Here is a 17798-nt window from a genome sequence, read left to right on the forward strand (position 1 = left end):
CAACTATGCACTCTTACAGTGACTTTCAGGGGTCTTTTGCCAAGAAGCTGAACATCCCACTACACCACTCTTTCACAGCATAACAGCTATCATGATTTTATAAAAAACTAAAGTTAAACTGGAGAAATTGCTGCTCTGATATTTCCACATACTACTGTCATACAAGATGATATACAAAGTTTTCAATGGAACAATGCAGACAACTCTTCGTCCATTTATAGCCAATTATTAAGAAAATGAAATGACAAAGCATATCAGCTTTTTAGCCATATGAACTGAGCTTTTCAAATATATCATGTAATCTTATAAGGTTAAAAGGTAAAGCTATCCCTATAACAGTCCATGAAGGCCCCTAGTGTTGAGACGTTGAGGTTCCTACATTTTCTAGACAAGCGGCTCAAAGATGGTGATGAGGTTGTCAGCCTTATGCATTGGCCGCCCTTTACCTCACCCCAGAAAAATTCCTGGTACTCATTTCTGTTAGGGACTGAGTCAACCCGTGGGCCACAGTGTGGGTAAAAAGATTACGTAAATTGGAGGGGTGGGGTGAAAGACCTCATCGGCACTCGAACACGCGACCTTCTGGCTTGTAGCATAGTGCCTAACAAACTACGCTACCACATGCCCCATGTAATCTAATAACAGATCATAAATATGTTTAATCACAAGATATTAATTTTTCAGTTGTTTATGAACAGCTGTATAAAAACTGGAACATTGTTTCCACATGTACCCCAAATGTACGTGAGCTTGGTAAGGATGAGTAATAGAACGTCATAGTCAGCCTTTAAAAGAATTGTTATATAATTACAGTCATTCTGCTTAATGTTACATGTAATGTTTTTTTCTCAGAAAACCTCAACCTACCTATATCATACATTCACTTCCCTTTATGTGGATAAGTTTCCTCATGATTTCATCAGTTCTAAAAATGATATCCAATGATGTTTTTTTTTTTCCTTGGCACTACAGCCCCAGTGTGCCTAGGCCTACCTCCACGAACTCCATTCACTTCGGTTTTTCTAGATCTTTCACATTCGGTACGACTCCTTGGGCGAGTGATCAGCTCGTCACAAGGCCTCTACCTGTAGACAAACACAGAAAAACGCACACAAACAACCATGCCCTGAGTGGGATTCGAACCCACGATCTCGGCTTCCTAGCGAGCGAAGACAGTGCATGCCTTAGACCGCTCGGCTACCGTGACCGGCATCCAATAATGTTACATTTATCCTATTACTGAATGGTCAACTTCAATTAGGTACCTTTTGTAACACGTGTATATAAAATTTCTAGTTCTCAATGCATTTACACCCCTCAATTCATCATAACTCAGATGTAAAAGACATTGTAATCTTTTGTCTGTTGAAATGCAGCTAATGCAGAAAAACACCCTTATACAGAACATAATATTCCAATTCAAGGAGCGGGGAAAACAACACAAGATGGACAAACGCATAACTAAGAACCAAACTTCTAACATCACAGGTCTCTTGAGTATGAAAATAGTAAGAAAATAGACTGGGACTATTTAATAAATAAATCATTCAGCTAAAACCTACCTATTCTTGACTACACTAATCACATAAGAGCCACTGCTATCCTTGGGTCTGTCATTAACTTTAATATCCCTGAATGTTTAGTCGCAATTCTTCATAAATTTCACTTAAATGATGGAATGCATTTGAATTTTATCTAAAAGTGTACTGATTCAAAAAAAGAAAATTATTTTCTCTAGCTCCTTTCTAAATACTCTAATTTGTCTTCATAGTGTAATACATTCAACAGGGTCAGAGTTGAGATACAGGCTCCTGAATCTGACAGATATTTAAAAGACATGTCTAATTCCATTTCCAGTGTTTAGTAAATTAGAAGTTCCACCAAGAAAACCCTAAACGTTGCTCATAGTCCTGAGATAGTACAACTTTTTTGTAATTTACAAACACCCTATACTCCTACATTTAAGAAATTAATACCTGTCCAGTTTTCAAAAGCCCTGATATTGCACACACAGTTTGTGACCAGTCACAACCCAAAACATAAAATGGCTCATAGCCATGGACGACAACTGAACTTCAACACTGTGAAGATGTTCATGCTCAGTGCTTTCTCTGCCATTTCATCACACATTCATTTTGATGCTTCAGAAATGTGTCTACATGCTGCATGACTCGACACACTTGCATCTTTTCTGATAATTTTTCTTAAAAGACTATATAAATAGTTCCTTTACCTTTTCTGTGTACTGCATCTCTCTCCCATTATCTCACCTAAAAGCAGATAGATTTACTTTTGCTCTCCCTAATAACTGAAAAAGAACTGAATTCATGATAATAACTAACATCCAGAAAACATATCTCATTGAGTTGTATTTTAGCATCCTGTTGCACTGATTCTCGTCCATGATATGTATGTATTTGCCATCTTGTAGTGCACTCAATCTCAGGTCACTTCACTACATGTTCTGGCATCACTGTGCCATCCTCAGGTGCGTTATTTACGCTAAGCTATTGCACTGTGTAAATAACGCACCTGAGGATGGCACAATGTTGCCAAAACATGTAGTGAAGTGACATGTGAGATTGAGTGCACTACAAGACAGCCAATACATAGATATCATGGACGATATCTCATTGAATAAACTGTCACCTGTTCCAAATGAGCCAAATATAAGTGAAGTCTCCTGGGCTAAAACAAGAAAGTTAAGATGTCACTGTGCTTGGTAAATTAAGCACCATACCACGAACACAAATGGGAGTGTGAACGTATTGCTCCACCATTCTTGATTTCAGCACTGGCTGCAAGTGAGTGGTCAGCTTCACCCCAAGGGAAATAGCCCCAGTACTGAATGGACAGGGGGCTGGTTAGACCCCAGAGCTGATCTGGATACTATGGGGAAGAGAAAACTCTTGCCTGCTGGGAATCAAACCCTGGCCATCCAACCGAAAAAAACTGTCGGTATACCTATGGAGCTAGCCCGGCTCATACTGTGTACGGTCCAATTTTTTTCTCTCTACACCCAACAGAAGCCATCATGACAAAATTCAATAGCCGGAATATTACTAATCAACTTCACTATGTTCCACATGGTCCAAGATTTAAGCAAAGAATAATTACAGAAACTAAGCACAATAGATCACTGTGGTCGCAGTGCAAGGGCCAAGAAGGCCGACCCCTTATACATTCATTCGTTCAATTACAGAAACAATGGGCCTATAAGGAACAGGATGAATGTAATAATTGGTCTGTAAATCTTACAGCATTTACAGAAAACAAGTAAACTGTTTGCATTGTACACATTCTGTACCTTACTGTACGACATAATTCAATAAAGCAGAGATCCTTGGTGGACTACAGTGTTTTAATTTAAACTCTGCCGATGCGGAAGGCTACAGTCACTTGGAGAAACAAAATTTAAAAATCATGTCCAAAAGTATCTCAGAAAAAGGACTGGCTCTCTTGTGCCTAATGCCATACAGCTGTCATACCTGTTAAATAATGAACTACAGTGGAGCTATCAGTGCAACTACAGACTTGCACAAACTTACATGGCACTGCATACGCATACACAGAAAAGGAGTTCTGAGTAGAAATCATGACGCTGATTTCCTACTGCATACATTTCTTGTACCACTGATTGATTAGTGTCATTTAATTTAACTTTTCTGAACAACTAATTATTACTGGGGCACGCAGTAGTGCAGCAGGTTGAGGCAGGTTTGATTCCCATTGTGGTCACTGTATCTTTCAATTGACATAATCCTTCCAGCTGCATCATGGCCCTGGGCTTGGAGTCAACTCAGCCTCTTAACAGAAATGAGTACCAGGAATATTCCTGTGGCTAAAGACAGCGGGGATGTAAGGCTGACAACCTCACCACCCTCTGCGAGCCGTCTAGAAAATGTGGGAGCCTCAACATCTCACAACCCTATGGGCTTCCACTGTCTGTTACAGGGATACCTTTATCTCTTTCTCTTTAACTTATTATAACCATGGAACAGGTTCTGTTTACAGCAAATTTATCAAACCCTACCTTAAAGTGTTGCAAGGTCACCATGTCTGCAAATGTTATCTAACAAACAATATTTCTTACACACTCAACAGATATGCTCATAGTTCATCCATGGACAAAACTTCAAGTGCACAACTATAATGGTTCATTAGTTTTCATACTGTAATGGAATTGATGAACATGCTGCCAGGCAACAGCTCTGTAAACACGGCCAACATGCAACAATGGAAGATGTGTCTCAGTGGGCAAATGTTATTGCTCATTACTAGGAAACAGCGCACCCATGAAGATGCTGGCTAGGAATCATGTGACTTGTTCTCTGTGGGGTATGCATTATGCAACGATAACACTGATTTCTGTGCATGGTCTGTGTAGTGCTTACATGAGAAGTGAATTCAGATGCAAAGTCAGTGCAGGACTGTGTGAATTGGAACTAGGAGTGACAGAATGAGTTCAAAGGCAGTTACAAGTCAGTTGTTAGCTGGATGAGTGAGTTCAGAAGAATTTTTTAGTTTCGAGGTTCCAGAGTAATTGAAGGTGAAATAGCAAGAACACTTCATAGTGATTTGAGGCACTAGTTTCTGTGTTGAGATCCATTTCTAGGAGATGACTAGTGGAAACCGAGAATCTAGGGAGAGAGAGAGAGAGAGAGTGTCGCTGAATTATAAACTGTAGAAACAGTGATAGCCCTGCACTATTTGTAATTAAGAGAGACAGAGTGTAACCAAATTGCTAATAAATCCAATCAGAACTAGAACCTGTTAATTTCATCACACATGCCACCCTGCACATTACAAAATGACTAGGGAACCTTGGTTCCCAGGATTAATGTTGAAAACGTTGCTTGATTTCATCTGATTCATAAGTATCTTCAGGCACATTATCCTCCTTTAAACATGTTGGATAATGTTGCAGTGTTTGTATAGGGGTGCGGTTTGTATCAAATGCTCCACCCATCGTTTGCTAAGCAAAATTTCGGTAAACATCACCTGATAGCCAGAATAGCAACAAACAAGCAGAGGTCAATTTGCTAAGGCTGCGCCACAGCTCGAGTGGTTAGTTGCTGGCTTCCCACTGCAGCGGCCCGGATTCGATCCCGGGTCTGGTCAAGTGGGATTTGTGGTGGACAAGGTGGCGCTGGGGCGGGTTTTCTCTGAGTACTTCGGTTTCCCCTGGAATCTTCATTCCACCAAATTCTCCATCATCATAATCACTAAGGGCAGTCTACAATAGGCCAATCAGTGACCACCGTGCCGAGTGGACTCAGTTGGACACCACCCCCCACTAAGCAAATAAAAAAAGTCTGTTTGCTAGGCAACAGCTCGCTAATTTAGCAGATGTTTCCTTGAATACAAGGAATCTTGGGATCACCAGGTGTCTCCGTTACAACAGATACAGGAGATCAATAGCTTCTATTCGGCCGTCCCGTACTTATAAAAGAGATTTCATTCGTGAATTAAATTCACTCATTCATGACAGAATTCAGTTCAACAGTTGAATATTCAACTGTGAAGTGTTCACCATGTAAGATTCACTACCGAGCAATGACTAGCAAGCAAACATTGAAAACTTTATTTTGTGTGCTATATTTACAGAAGTCTATTGAGTGTTACAATTCAGCACTAAGTGTTTATGTGTTTCTCTATATTCAGGCTGTCATTCAGCATTTTACTTTGTTTGAGTATATTATTACAATTAAGTTCTTCTAACAGTTTCCTTTTCCTGTACCCTCTCGTATATACAAACAAATGGTCACAACACTTAAACCATAAGCTATGGACCAAAGTGGGTGGCATTTATGGAGAAGCTCGCATTTATTGACGTATTTCACTCGCAATATGTCCAGATCCATCTATGTGCTTCGCTGAGTATATTTCCAAGGCAATGAAGTCAACAATAGAACTTTGGTTACTTAGTAGCAAAGGTATCAATAATCACATTGTTACACTTCGCTGAGAACATTTCCAAGGTAATGAAGTCAATGATAGAACTTCGGTTACATAGTAGCAAACATAAGGCCGGGCCATAGATCAAGCAGTTAGTCGCTGGCTTCCCACCTCGGCGGCCCGGGTTCGATCCCGGGGTCTGGTCAAGTGGGATTTGTGGTGGACAAAGTGGCGCTGGGGCAGGTTTTCTCTGAGTACTTCGGTTTCTCCTGCCAATCTTCATTCCACCAATTGCTCCACAATCACCCTCACCTATCATCTGGGGCTGGTACAATAGGCCAGAAATGGCCGCAGTACAAGGAACTTAGTCCCACCCAACTAGGAACAAAAAAAAAATAGTAGCAAACATATCAACAATTATAAATTGTTACAATTTCTGTTACTTACGGACAAACTGTGACATCTTTTGTTACTTACAGCTTCATTCCATTTGCACCCTCATATAATAACATTTTCAATGTTAAAAATGGAAATTACATGAGGATCTCTCGTAACCATCACCTAACACTGCCTGTACTAAATGAAAAATGGGATCAGTAAGATTTGTGGCCCATAGTTGGGAAACAAAAAATGTATAAAAAAATGTTGATCAGAAAAGGTAATAAAGTGTGATTAGNCAAGGTCTTCCATACTAATCTGAGTACCCTAAAATAAGTGATGCCAGTGTTGCTCTTTCCCTCCATGTTCACCATGTTGTCATTAATGGTTTGGGAAACAGAATGCCGGTGTTTCATGACATTAGTCATCTGGTACAAGAAATGAAAGTTGGGACATACAGACAGTCACACACATTCAGACAGTTTGGTGATCAAATAAGCCTACTTTCTTTCCTCAAGGAGAAAAGTAGATTATAAATTATATTATATATATTTCACTTGCAGGGATGTATAAATACGCAAAATAATCGCTACTGGAGTTCACAGAATATACATCTAACCCACGAAGCCCTACTCCATCCACTGAAGTTGGTGTCTGGTGTGCTGTCAGGGCAAGAATGATTATTGGACTTGTTTTTTAACAAAACAACTAATTGCAACAGATATGTACAGGTCATTCTCGGAAAATTTTCAAAATCTCTTGTAATCAAAAACGAAATAAACGTAAACGAAATTGTAACTACTTCATTCCGAATGTTATCAGCCAACAGACATACTGATTCATCGGGAAAATTGGTATGGGCTTTAGACTGGCAGTGCACCTGTTGCCATGAAATGCAGACCTGTGAAGCGGTCAACAAAGTTAAGAAACTCCCTGTAACTTTCTGTGTTTAATTTTAATCTCAACATGCTATTTGTGATTATGGAGCTCTTTCTGTGTACTATAAAGCATTTATAAAATAAATAAACAAGCTATAATATTTCATTGTATCTGCTCCATTAAATTCACAAAAATTTATGTTTCTTCACAGATGTTTCCAACCTGTATTCACAGGAACCACTAGCACTAGAATATTACATGCATACACCTGAAATGACACCTAATGGATTTAGAAGACTTATCCATACCATTAAAATGAAATGAACACTTCAGCGCATGCAATGCCCTTTTCTACAGAGAAAAGTAAATAAGGCTACATCTGTAAGTTTTGAGGTTTTCACGGCGATGACTATGAAGAAAGTCGTCTTCTGGGATCTGGCAGCGTGTATTCTTGGTTTTAACCGACGTTTCGGAGGAATGTACCACCTCCATCTTCGGCTACTGCTATCTGTATTCGCATGGCGATTCACCTGCCCTGAAGATGGAGGCGATACGTTCCTCCAAAACGTCGGTTAAAACCAAAAATACACGGCGCCAGATCCCAGAAGACGACTTTCTTCAAGGCTACATTTGTTTAAACTAGCCTACAACAACAACAAATCACCTACACATTGATACAATCTTCTGCTAAATATTCTCCCTGCACTTGCAGTCTGATAAAAATCAGAACATATGACTGCAAACTGCTTACCAGTTGATATCTTTAGTTACCCTTGACCTAACAAAACCAGTTAGTAAATGGTGCCCACTGCATCCATTTGCCACAGCAATCCTGATGTGCTTGAATAAAACACTTTTGCCAATCTCTCACCTCTGCCTAAAGACACTCTGACAAACTGCTATGAATTCAAGTTCAAATATGTGAAGTAATCAAATGATGTCATATTTCATTGTCAGCCTCTCCTCAATGCTCATTCACACCCTAATCAAGGCATGATGACCTCTGCACTTTCACCTAATTATTATTTACTAGCTGCTTCAAATGGCTACTAACTTTTAGTGTTACATGGTAACCCACTCTTAGACAAATGGTGACACCGTTGATGAACAACCCACTTTCTGAAATGAATGGCTGTAATTACATTTATAAAACAGATTACAAACCTACTGTGAGCCAGATATTTTTAAGAAGTTTGATGTTTCTTCAACAATCTGCAAGGCATGTGAGTTACTGCATGTTCAAAGTGTGAAGTTAGTGAGCTTATCAACAGGTATACTGTTTCTTTCAAATTGGCAATGACAGTTCACATCACTCCCTCACTCACGGAGCTCGGCCCATCTTGAAAAGCTGTCAATTGTCTAGCCACTCAAGAACTTTCGAGCATTTTATGGAACCCACACATTCATTACCGCTTTCACAAGAGCCCTCCACTGGTCCCTATCCTAAGCCAGATCAATCAAATCCATACCATCCCATCCTATCTCTCTAAGATCCATTTTAATACTGTCAACCCCCACCAATTTCCTACATGAATTCCTCTTCTCCCCCATTCATGCCCCATGCCCTGCCCATCTGATCCTTCTTGACTTGGTCATTCTAATTATGCTTGGCAAAGTGTACAAGTTATGAAGCTCCTCATTGTGTAGTTTTCTCCAACCTCTCATCACTTCATCTCTCTTCGTTCCAAATATTCTCCTCAACACCCTGTCTATGTTCCTCCCTTAATATCAGAGACAGTTTCACAACCATACTGAAACGCAGACAAAATTATACTTTTGTATATTCTGATCTTTACATTTTTACACATTACCTGAACTAAATCTCCTCTTAATTTCCTCCTGAATCAGGTTTTGATTTGTTATAGTTGTTCCAAAATATCTGAACTGTGATACATTTTTAAAACATCTGTTGGCTATCTTTACGTCATGATTTTGCCCTGCATTCCAGTGATGAGACAGCAACATATACATACTTTTCTCCATGTTTACTTCTAGACCAACCTCCTTACTTGCATCAATTAAAGTCTGTGTGTGTTTCTTGAACATATCTATATTACCACCTAGCAGATTCACATAATCAGCATAGACCAGAAACTGATGTGTCCCATTTAATTTCACTCCCACCTAGTTTTCCTTGACCTTACTAATGGCATATTCATTCCAAGTTCCAAATCTCATATCCATTTCCTTTTGCTTATATCGTTTATCCAAAGATTCCATCCAAGTCCAAAGCTTCTTGTGATCTTCCATAACAAGCCTATTTCTTTCAGTGAGTAATTACAGTTCACATCTGTGAGAAAAATTCCTCAATCTCATAACTTCCACACTTTGTCATGGTGACATTGAAAACAACAATACATACAGCAAATCTGTCTTCTATCCACACAATAGCATTTGCAACTTTCACCTTATCTACCAAAATATCACAGTTGTAAAATGAATTACACTTAAATCTTATGCAATTTAAATTTCAGTACTTGCAATGTTCTTAACTTTGGAGTATAAGGACAGCATTTCTTCAATTTCAACTTACTCTGACTTCAAAGTCAAACTGGAATTATGTCAGCAGTCAGTGACTGTAATACCAGCATACAATTCCAAATGCAGTATGTTCATCATACCTATTACACACATGTAAGTAAAGAAAAGCTATCCCTACAACAGGCCGTGAAGGCCCATAAGGTTGTGAGATATTGAGGGTCCCACATTATCTAGACAATCGGCTCAAAGATGGTGGTAAAGTTGTCAGCCTTACGCGCCAGCCGCGCTTTACTCCCCAGGAAAAATTCCTGGTACTCATTTCTGTCAGAGGCTGAGTCGACCCCAGGGCCATAGTGCGGCCGGAAGGATTAGGTCAATTGACAAAAATTCAATGTACATATAACAAAAAGGTCCCACATGTAACAAATAACTCCATGGAGCTCTGACCTTCATGTGAAGCCACCAAATCTGCAGCTATTCAAGAATTTCCCAATGTTTTATGGAACCCAAAGATTCATTACTATGTTCACAAGAGCTCTCCACTGGTCCCTATCCTGAGCCACATCAATCCAGCCCATACCACCCCATCCTATCTCTATAAGATCCATTTTAATATTTTCCATCCACCTACGTCTTGGTCTTCCTAGTCTCTTACCTTCTGGCTTTCCCACCAATATCTTGTATGCATTCCTCTTCTCCCACTTTTGTGTTACATGCCCTGCCCAATGCATCCTCCTTGACCTGATCATTCTAATTATAATTGGTCAAGAGTATAAGTTACGTATCCCCTCTTTATGCAGTTTTCTGAAATCTCCCATCACTTCATCCCTCTTTGGTCCAAATATTCTCCTCAACACCCTTGCATATATATGACAAAAAATTCTGAACACTAATGTCTATAGAACAAATTCTGTTTGGTTATACAAACAGAATTTGTTCTATAGACATTAGTGTTCAGAATTTCAGAATGTGCAGATTCTTCAAATTTCTCATTACAGTGTCCTACAATAAACATGAAATTGGGGCACCCATGCAATTAATTATGATCTAGTTTGGGGTATACGTAAAACTGTGTACTTAGAGAAAGTAAATTATAGCAATGACTCAAAAAAACATATGCATATTGCAAACAAAATGATAATGGGGGCAGGGGGCACACTCCCTCATGCATGCTCAAGCACATGTGCACACACAAGAGAGAGAGAGAGGGGAGCCAATGTGCATATGCATTTGTTATGCCTGCATGGGCCAAACACCTACTTCAGCACTCCCGAATAACATGTATTGGTAATATCATTTCAAATTATGTAACTGATGTTACATTCTACTCCAAGAAATAAATTGTTATATGTACCTAACACCTGATGATATCTAAACCAATGGCAATGAAACATGTTAGGTGATAGACGAACAAGACATATTTTACAGTAAATTATAGTGAACACAAGTGAAAAATATAAGGGTATGTAGATACTGTTCTCACTTCATTACAGCCCTCTCATTTTAACTCCAAACACAACCCTATGCTAACTTGAATATTATGGTTTCTCTGTTCTTATAAAACACATTTTTTGCTGAGGCCTGGTGACAGGGACTAGCTCTATCAACTGGGCCCAACTGAGTATGTTCCACTTGAAGATGGAGACAGAATCGTCTCCGAAACGTTTTAAATAAAAAAAAGGGTGATGGATGTCCAGAAACACAATAATTGTATTAAAGTTACAATCCTAAATTACATTCTAGCTGATCTGAATTCAAACTGCTTATCATAAACTCAACCTATCATTACTCTGACAATCTCACAAGAAGAAACTTTCGAATTCCATTTCTGATTCACATATTCAAAATCACTATAACAGTCACTGTAAAAGAATTCACATGCAAGTCACACCCATCACAACGCTTACTTCTGAAATGCCGATGGCAGCTTCTCACAAAACATAGGACAAAGAAATGGATGGGGCCGAAATCGGCGCTTGTGCTATCAACGTAGTGAAGCGCTTCGTTCCGAAATCACATGCCTACATTCCTAGATTTATATTACTGTCATTATGATACAATTAATTACAATTACATAATTCGAGACAAACTTCACTGAAAATCGAAACTTAAAAACTCGCTTTTGATGAACACGCAAACATGCCGTTACTGTCACTTTCAGTGAAAGTTCCCTCTTCAGGTTTCATATATAATGCTGTACGCATTTCTCATGCATTGGATTTTACGCAAGAAATTAAATTCACATCAAACGTTGTAATAGGTTATCTCAAGGTAAACTTGTCAAAGCAAACATACCATGTTTTGCTTTAAGTGATCAAATGTCTTAATAAACAGCTGCCAACATTTTTAAACTTATGAATACGAAAAAAACCAAATGATTACTACCTTACAAAACTGCCAGAATATCCATGTAAACACAAAAAAAAGCAATCACAATTTATCCTCCGAAGGGCTGGGCACAATATACACTGACGCACTGACGCATTTGAAAGTAGTTCGCTCGCCATTAAAATACTACCAACGAAACAGCACTCCTACTACTGTAAAAATGGCAACAGTTAAGGAACTATATAAGTATTTATGTTAGTATCCTTCACTGGTTGGATCACTAGCATGTTACTTCTTCGTGTAAATACGTATTTAATTCATATACCATTAATATATATATGCACTATTTTCAGTAGTTGTTGTAGCAGTGTATTCTACCGCACTAAATATAGCTATTGCCGCCAGATGTCATACAAATGCAAACATGATTTCGGAATTGCGTGCTCATGCTGATGTTCCCCATGTTTACATCGGGCGAAATGCCGTCATCATCGTCATCACCATGCAACGTATTTTGATGGAGCTTGCGGCACCGTGTTCACCCGTATCAATAGTACTCGTTGAAGCAAATAGTCATTATTCTTAGTAGACCTGAGAGACCGAAACATGTAGCCAGACATACCGGGTGTTCCTAAAAGAATGGTGGGGTTTCATTGCCGTATATCTCCGTCAGTTTTTGGTGATGAATAGCAAAACGTATACGGACTCATAACGCGGCTCTCAAATTTTCATTTTGTATATCACGCTCTTTCCTAGTTCCATTTCAGACAGTTAGGAGGCGTAAAATGTAAGATGGCGACCCAGCAGGAGAAGGCCTATTGCGTGCTGAGATCTGAGGTGTCTAAATCCATCGTTACAGTGCGCCGTGAATTTCGTGTACGTTTTCAGAAGGAGGTGCCACATGAAAACAACATTCGCAGATGGTACCGGCAGTTTGTGGACAGTGGATGTCTCTGTAAAGGCAAGAGTTCTGGGCGACCACGTGTGCCACATGCAGACGTGGAAAGAGTGAGGGAGACGTATCAGAGAAGCCCAAGAAAATCATTACAGCTGGCCAATGATTCCAATGACTACATTTTCCAACAGGACGGTGTTCCCCACATTTCCATAGCATTGTGAGAGGTTTGCTTAATCTGGTCCTTCCGCAACGATGGATTGGACGTGCTGCAGGTGAAGATGCCCCCCTTCTCCGGTGGCCACCCCGATCCCCGGACATAACTCCATGTGATTTCTTCTTGTGGGGGTATGTGAAGGACATGGTTTATGTCCCCCATTGCCCCAATCGCTCCAGGATCTCCGAAACAGAATCAATCGTGCTGTGGAGACCATCACACCTGAAATGCTGCAGCGGGTGTGGCAGGAATTCGACTATCGCATTGATGTGTGCCGGGTAACGAAAGGTGCGCACATAGAGGCACTTTGATGGATGTACATAAAATTTGGACAGTTAAGCTTCCGATTGACACATGTTATGATTGTACACGGTAAGAAATACAAAATATATACGTATCTGAAACCCCACCATTCTTTTAGGAACACCCTGTATAATATATTTTAATGATTTTTGAAGAACATTTTACCTGATAAGGCAGTAAGTTGAATGTAAATTTGGTGTCATCTAAATAAAAAGTGTGTTGCATTATAGACGGAAGAGAAAGCACGAGTAGTATTTAAAACAACAAAATGCAATATACATGTATACAATGTACACAATCATATCTTAGGTGCAACGGTTCGCCCTAACCCCTCGGATTCGAAGCTGTTTAACTCGATGGAATAGTACTACGATCATCTGGGATTTGACTTCCAGTAGTTTGGTAGAAGTTAACTGACATTTCGGGTTGAAGACCAAACCGAGTAAGCTAATAAGCAATTAGTAAGCACTCTGAAGAGGGAAGCGCTTTCCTGCGAAACACCAGTGAACTACCAGAGTACACGACGTCAGATCCCAGACGATAACACTCTTCAGTCACCGCCGTGAGAACCTCAGATCTCCCATACTTTTGTTTTCAATACAGAATTAAAGGAAACTTCTTTACGCGGCACACTTTTGTAACTACGTCATTGCGGTTTTATTTATGGCTAGCTGATCTCGGTGCTGCTATAGTCAGAAAAGCAGACGGTATACCATATACGAAGGCAAAACTTTGAGGGGGGCGGTACACAGTTTTTGAGAGCAAATTGAATGTTACGGCGGCACGAGAAAACGAATGATCTTACTTTGAATTTCCTTGAACATTTTCTTTCATTTGTAAGTGATGGGTATACAGAATTGAAAAATAATAAACAAAGTATTTTATTTTCAATCTGATCGAAGCAAAAGTAATATTAAATATTTTCTTGGCTCGAAAGTTTTCAACAACTGCAGATACAGCTTCAATATCTGGAGCCTAGAATAAAAACAAACAAAGGAAATTAGTTTGTGTTGTCTTGTGTACGTAGCAGACTTGCGACGAGCTAATCCCCCTTCCAAGGAGACCTTCTGACTGTCTAAGATTAAGAAACTGAAGTGAAACGAAACGTTTGACGGAAGCCCTATGTTCCAAATCAAAGCAACAGGAACAAAGATAGATAGATACATTCACACATATAGAGAGGACTTTTCTTTTGGTAGCAAAGAAGAACACTTTGAGGAAATAGGGGTGAGGGTACACCAAAGAAACTGGCAACCGCAACGCAACCGCCGTTTCCTCAGTTTGTGCTGCTACATTCAGTAACGTGTGTTCAACTCATGTTGATAACAATTCTCGGAAATTGCGGTTGCGTTGCGGTTGTCAGTTTCCTTGGTGTGCCCTCGTCCCAGCACTGCATCCGGCAGACCACAAACCCGTTAAATGGTTCAGATACGTTGATGACATATCCGTGGTATGGCCACATGGACCAGCAAGGTTACAGCAATTTCTTCGCCAACTCAACAGCTTTAGGCTTAACATGAAATCCACAATGGAAGTCGAAACTAATGACACACTTTCGTGTCACTTCAACAACGAAATTAAAAACATAAGACATGATCTGATGCCCAATGAATATCCAAAAGAATTAGTTGACTCCGAAATAATTCCATCGCCAAGAAATCATCCTTCATCAGACACAATATACCAGGGCACTGTCATCATCCCAAATGTTAAGGGAACTTCGAGAAATTCAGACGCATCGGGAACCGTTTCAATCTCAGAACCATTTTCAAGACTAATCATATACTCCATGGGACAACGATGAAAACTAGACCGGTCAGAGATGCCCAGCAGACGAAGCAGTTGTGTATAGCATCCTATGCGACTGCGGCAGATATTACATCGGTGAAACAAGCTCACCTTTGAAGTACGCATTAAGGGGCCCAAATATAACCTGACACAGTGTCTCCTTGAAAAATCAAAAGTATACTAACTTGCATACGACGCCTCTGGTAGATGGGGGAAGCATCGAGATACCGCTGAGCCAGTAGAGGCCGAAGTCGATGGCTGAGTCGGGACTGATGGCACGCACCAGTACCGGTAGGGAATAGAGACTGGTAGAATATCACAGGGGGACGTACAATGGACCAATATCTGGTCTAAGTGCATGGAGAAACCCACCGTCTCCAATAACAACAACAACAACAACATGCATACGAGAAGGCCATAAAATATGTTGGAATGAAGAAACGGTCTTGCAGATTGAACCAAGCACCACATACACGAAATATCAGGAATCCGCCCACATGTGTCTAATAGACATCAGTCAATCCAGCTTGGACATATCTCCTATTTGGGCTCCCATTATCACAGCAGAAGTAAAAACTACAACTCCGTCTAGTGTAGATTGAGTGGGAAAATTGGTTTCTCTTGTGTTGGCACCATACGGAGAATTTCATCTCTCCAGTGATTATTTTTATCTTGATAGTTCTCTGGTCCAAGGCCTCATAGGTGCAGAGTTAATGTTTTGTCTTAGCTCTCGGAGACAGTTCGTGCTGTGCTTGGTTTGTATACCCTGTCTTGGTGCCGGTACAGGTTTCCGGAGATAGTACTAACTTCAACGACTGGGCCCAGCTGAGTAGATTTTACCTGAATACGGAGACAGAATACAGTCTACGAAACACTGTGTTTTGAAATATAAACATGGCTGTCGATAAGGTCCAGAAACATAATATTTGTACTTCTGGTAGTAATCTTACACAATACGACACCGTACAGGCAACCTGCCTCCTAAAAGTCAAAAAGTTGTTAAAAATGAAAAATAAGAAAGGAGGAAACAACGGCCAGTTTTCCATTGCAGCTGAAGTTCCTATATTTCGTCAATTTTGAATACATTGACATTAATTTTTGTGGAAACCTTAAAATTATTATCATCCCGCCCCCCAATTTCGCCCTATCTTCTGTGTACCTGAGAAGCCCAAGTGGAAGGGTGTTTCAGAACACTAACCATCTGGTCACTGAATAATAATGGTAAACCAGAAACGGCCCATTAGTAAGGGGTGGGGGGGACGGATTGCACCAACATTTAAACTCTCAGTACATATAAACCAAGAGGCGAAGTTGTCCTTGTGTTTAAGTAATTAAGCACTACACCATGAAGGCGTATGGGGAAATGGATGTATAAATCCATATTTTCTTGACCTCGACACTAAATGGAGGTTAGTGGTCAGCTTCTCGCCCCGGCCGCTTTACCCCAGGGAAAAGAGTCAATGGTACCCTTTGGATAGTAGGTTGGTTGTGCCCCAGAACCGGGCTGGACAACATGAAGAACAGAAAATTTTTGCTTCTACAAGGATTCGAAATCTGAACCCCCTCGGTTGTCCAGCCCGTAGCCAGTCGCTATACCGAATGCACCAGCCTGGCTCCCGTACATATAAAGTAGTTTGATGAATTTATAACTTTTCTTTATTGCTAGTGGGGTGGGACTAACTCCCTTGTACTGTGGCCGCTTCTGGCCTATTGTACCAGCCCGAGATGATAGGTGGGGTGATTGTGGAGCAATTGGTGGAATGAAGATTGGCAGGGGAAACCGAAGGACCCGGGATCGAACCCGGGCGGCTACGGTGGAAAGCCAGCGACTAACCGCTTGAGCTATTTACTATGGCATGAAAGTAGTTCGACAGATTTATAATTTGTTTATGTTTTGGGTAGTTCTTTTTAATCCGCAGAAAAAATGCAAGAAATTCATGAAGGTCCACGTCTCACGAGCCTTGACTTACTTTCCCATTGAAGTTCCTTATAACCGCTTATGACATTCGACAGGTGTCATGCCTCCCAACATCCCCCCACCCCAGGCTAACCCGTTGCTAGGGGACAGGCGGATGCAGACCCTCATATAATTTAGCGTTTATTCGTGCGTCTCCCACGTGTCTGAGCCTTCCCAGTACAGGCAATGCGTGCGTGTTTAGTAGTAAGCATGCAATATGAATACGGTTGAGAATTTATTAGATGCCCCGTGTAAACGCTGCACCAAGTAGATTTAGCAACAATTCCAAGAGAGATATACAGCAGCAGAGAACAATAAAATGTGACTGCTGGTCCTGAGCAGATATCGTATATGGAGAGAAGCAGGTCAAGTAGTGCTGAACTGAATTTAAAGGCAATTTCTAAGTCTTCAGTGTCACATATACGTCGTATATATGTATCTTTGTCACAGCCGTTATCAAAGAATCTACAATAAAGCTGTGAGTAAGTTAGCCGATCCTGCCCCTAAGTAGGATCGCACGCATCCTTGCCGATGCACGTGCGGGCTGTACGAACCTGTGAGTGGCAAAGGTAACGCAGTCCCTGTGCTCATTCAATCTAGCACCACGCCACGAAGACTCACCTCCAACTAATGCTGAGGTCAAGAAAATGTGGATCTATACATCCACTCCCCCA

At 40.5% G+C, this 17798-nt stretch overlaps 1 protein-coding gene across 1 annotated transcript in view; it reads right to left on the reverse strand.

Annotated features, from left to right (window-relative positions):
• The window catches only part of LOC111867524 (protein 4.1 homolog), a 172503-nt gene extending 160353 nt beyond the window's left edge, over positions 1 to 12150 (reverse strand). Inside the window, exon 1 of the mRNA XM_033752714.1 lies at positions 12022 to 12150. The gene's annotated coding sequence lies outside the window, so the exon portion shown is untranslated. The remainder of the gene's footprint in view (positions 1 to 12021) is intronic.
• Between the last annotated feature and the right edge of the window lie 5648 nt (positions 12151 to 17798).

This window comes from Cryptotermes secundus, unplaced genomic scaffold (genome assembly GCF_002891405.2).
Source record: "Cryptotermes secundus unplaced genomic scaffold, Csec_1.0 scaffold1316, whole genome shotgun sequence".
Classification (NCBI taxonomy): domain Eukaryota; kingdom Metazoa; phylum Arthropoda; class Insecta; order Blattodea; family Kalotermitidae; genus Cryptotermes; species Cryptotermes secundus.